Raw genomic sequence first — 4,410 nt, 5'->3', positions numbered from 1 at the left:
ACAAGTTTTATTATTTCCTTCCTCCATCCTAGTTTGGACTACTTTTGTTGGTTATTTTCCAAAATCTTGAGCTCTAATTTATTCTTGTAGGCCCTTTCTTTCTTCCTGATGAATTCTGGCAGAACTATAATCTTTCCTCTTAACACTGCTTTTGCTGTGTCCCACAAGTTCTGGTAGCTCGTGTCCTCATTCTCATTTGTTTATGGAAACTTTTTTTTTCCTCTTTGATTCTTCCCTAAGCCATCGGTTGTTCATTACTTCCCTTAAAGAAAATATATCCTTGCTGAGCTTCAGTCTGTTTGATCTATCGAGAAGTGACAAAGAAGTGTTGAAATCTCCTACTAGTATTGTGTTGCTATCAATGTTTTTCTATAAGTCTATTAGAAGTTGTTTTAAAGTATTTTGCTGGTCTGTCATTAGGATCATATACATTGAGGAGGGTGAGTTCTTTCTGATGTACATATCCCATGATCATTAAGAAATGACCGTCACTGTCTCTGATAACCTTTAATCTGAAGTTCTTGTGGTCTGATACTAGTATGGCCACTCCAGGTTTGCGGAGGTGATATTTTCTTGAAAACTTGTTTCCCAGCCTTTTACTTTTAGCCCATGGGTGCTTTGATTGTTCAGACATGTTTCTTGCAGGGAGCAGAATGTTGGGTTCAGTTTTCTAATTCATCTTCCTATTCTGTGCCTCTGAATTGGCACATTTAGTCCATTGACATTGAGAGAGATTGTCGTTTTGGGGATTTGTGCTCTCTTTATGTATAATTTTTGTACTTGTGGGGATTGTCTTAGCTTAAAGTATACCTGTTAATTCTTCTTGCAACAAAAATATGGAATGCTTTACAAGTTTGCATGTTATCTCTGTACAAGGACCATGCTCATCATTGTATCATTTCAATTTTAATATATGTGTTATCAAACCTATTAGGAGTTAATTTTTCCATATTTTTCTCTTCTTATTACTTTGACTGTTGTCCTTCCTCACTCCTATGGCAGACAATGATTGCTAATCAAGGAATGTATTTCAAAGCAGCATGAATAAATAGATTTAGAACTTTAATGTCCCAGAAATAAAAATATGGTTTTTACTATATTATCGTTTACCCTACCCCCTAGGCATTAGTTTTACAAAATAATTCTTTTGGAAGATGGTATATGAGTTTGTTTAATGTTGTTCCCTGAATCCTTCATTAAGAACATTAAAATAGAGCCTTTTGCTGTTCTCACCTCAGTCCTGTGTACATCTCCAGGAAAAGGTGGATGGTGTTGTCTGCACTTTGACCACCTTGAATGTATGTAGGATTTTTCTCCTGAAGGATGAGGTGAGGATCATATTGATGATTTCATTCCACCTTATTACAAGTTCAACTTGAATGGAAGGTGAGACTCATGAGGCTCCTATAAAGGACAGAACAAAGGGTCTCAGTGAAGTTTAATGGCCAACTCACATTAACAACATAGATGACTCAAAGTAACCTGTGTGCATCTTTGTGTGTAGTGAGTTTCATATCTACTGATAGTGATTGTCAGTCATGACACATGGGAAAAACAGACCTGTAATTAAAAAATCTAGTTCTCTGAGCAGAGTGGGGTCTCTGAGGTGATTGACCAAGTGCGTAGTAATTTATTACTAAGCACATAAGTATTTTGAATGATGTGTACTTTTCGATCTAAAATTAATTCCAAATATGTCTAAAACGACAGTGTCCTGACCTCGCACATGGCTTTCCTCACCGAGGCCCCTTGGAGGTGCCGGGGTGAATTTCCCTCACGGACCTGATTAGAGCCCCAGCAGCTGAAGACCTCTGCAACCAGCCATAGGTAGGCTTAAGACCACCCTTCCCAAGCTTGAAGGAGCCTCATGCATGAAGGAACTGGAAGAGGAACCCAGATGTGCAGAACCGGGGGATGAGATCTCTATGGCTGCTCAGATCAAGACTGTGCCCCCTCCTTCCAGATCCCCCATCTACTAATAATTCAGTGCTACAACCACGAACTGCCCCTGGATCCATGTAATGCCATCAATGGCCAACATCCAGAGACTGGATCCTATTTAGAAGACAGCAACTCTGATTGTCCAGTTCTCACTCTCAGAGAACCTGGTAGGCTTCTGCGAGTATCTTTCCCGCATGGCGGAGTCTTTGTTTCTGGTCACTGTTTCTTTTGAGGTACAGAAGCTGCTTAATTTAAGATAGTCCCCTTTGTTTATCTCTGTTTCCAGTTGCTTGGCAAGTGGCGTGTTATATTTGAAGATACCTTTAGCTTCAATGTCGTGGAGGGATTTGCCGACCTTGTCATCAATGAACCTGAGGGATTCTGGTCTGATGTTGAGGCCTTTGACCCATTTTTATCTGACTTTTGTGCATGGTGTTAGGTAGAGGTCTGAGCCATTTTTTTTTTTTGCATGTAGCTGTCCAGTTTTTTCTGCACCGTTTGTTAAGGAGGACTCTCTTGAACCACTTCACATTTCTTTCTCCCTTATAAAGATTAGATGATTATATATTTGAGGGTGTGTGTCAGTATATTCAATCCTTTTCCATTGGTCTACAGCTGAGCCTTTGTTTGAGTCCCATGCTGTTCTCATTATTATCGTTTGTAGTAGAGTTTGAGGTTGGGGAAGGTGATGCCTCCATTGTCTTTTCCCCAAGAATTGCTTTAGCTATTCGTGTGCGTTTGTTGTTCCATGTGAATTTCAGGAGTGCTTGATCAATTTCTTTGAAGAATGTCATGGGTATCTTTATAGGGATCAAGTTGAATTTTTACAATGCTTCGTGGAGAATTGCCATTTTGACAATGTTAAATCTCCCATTCCATATGCAGTATATATGTTTCCATTTCCTCGTGTCCTTTTTAATTTCCTGATGTATAGGTCCTTTACCTCTTTAGTTAAGCTGATCCCAAGGTTCTTGATTTTCTGAGGCACGATTGTGAATGGGATTGTTTTTTCATGTCACTTTCTTCTCTCTCATTACTTGCATATAAAGAAGCCATAGACTTTTGGGTATTGAGTTTATAGCCTGCAATTTTACTATAAATGTCTATTGTCTCTGGGAGTTTTTCGTAGAGATTTTAGTATTCTCTGAATATAGTATGATATCTTCTGTGAAGAGTGAGAGATTATTTCTAATTTTCATACATGAAAAACCCTTAATATCTTTTTCTTATCTATTTTCTCTTCCAAGTACTTCCAGTACTACATTGATCAGAAGTTCCAAAATGAATTTTTACTTAGCACATTCTGTCTGTAAATTTCTATGCTAAGAACGGTGGAATAAACAGTGATATCTTAGTAATTTACAAGTAAATTATGAAGACAGATAATTTAAAAGAATTTCTTTGTATAAATTTCCAAAATATGTAGCTTTTATTAAATATATTAAGAATAAATCGTAGGTCTTGATTATACCATGAAGATTATTTTCCTGTTAGAAGATACCCTTCTGAAATGCAAAAAGAGACACATTTTGAAAATGTTGATTATTCGTTCATTCATTCAATGAATATTTGTTAGTCTGGTGGTGCAGTGCCTGCAGGAAGTCAACCTGTACCCTCAGGTGAGTACATCAACAGTCTGATGGTGTCTTCATGCTTCCTGATAACCTCAAATCGCCACTGTGCCTCTGGCTGGCTCCCAACAACTCAGGACTACGTTTCCCGAGAAATTAAACTCCCAAAAGATATGTGGGAGCCATGTTCACAAACCACCCCTGGCTCAGCTATACAAGCTAATGCATTGGTCTTGTTTCAGAGACCCATAGACATATCTGGAACACATCAACAGCCACAGTTAACCTTGGACCTGCAAAAGGCTGAACACACTAGGGTAAATCGGAGGGAGGCAGGTTAGTTTGGTGCCCACCCAACCAGAACCCAGTGCAGCCACTTGCTCCCACAATCCAAAATCGCCACCGTGCTCTCCTCTGGTTTCCATCGTCTCAGGATGGCTCTCACTGAAATATTACAGCTGAAAATTCGGATATGCGGGTTTTGTGACTGAAATCTCCAGGCTTTCTCTGGGCAGGATGGGCATCCCACCCTCACTGCCCTGTACTTATGGAAGCCTCAGCAGACATTTCCATACCTCAAAGCTACTACAGGCTTACCTTCCTGATAAAAATGCTAAATTCCTTGAACAAACATGATGACCTCTTAGTACCTGTACAAGACCCTTAATGCACAAAATAAAAAGGAGACAGAGAGAAAGAATTAAAGAGCCTGCCATAGAGACACACTGGGGGTGGGGGTAGGGTGTTGGGGGATGGTTTTAGGGAACCAGGAATATTGGTTTTAGGAAATGTACACTAGAGGAGTGATGGATGTTGGATCGTTGTATGACTGGAAGAAAATTATGAATAGATTTGCAATGGTTTATCTCACAGATATTGGATAAAACATTAAAAATAT

The 4,410-nt window shown here is 39.2% G+C and overlaps 1 pseudogene; it reads right to left on the bottom strand.

Annotated features, from left to right (window-relative positions):
- Positions 1-830: 830 nt before the first annotated feature.
- LOC130037146 (uncharacterized) lies at positions 831-927 on the bottom strand (annotated as a pseudogene).
- Positions 928-4,410: the final 3,483 nt, after the last annotated feature.

The sequence above is a fragment of the Sorex fumeus genome, unplaced genomic scaffold, assembly GCF_029834395.1.
Source record: "Sorex fumeus unplaced genomic scaffold, SorFum_2.1 ptg000070l, whole genome shotgun sequence".
In the NCBI taxonomy this organism is placed as follows: domain Eukaryota; kingdom Metazoa; phylum Chordata; class Mammalia; order Eulipotyphla; family Soricidae; genus Sorex; species Sorex fumeus.
Note: the sequence above shows the minus strand (reverse complement) of the source record. Positions and strands in the feature narration are given on the sequence as shown.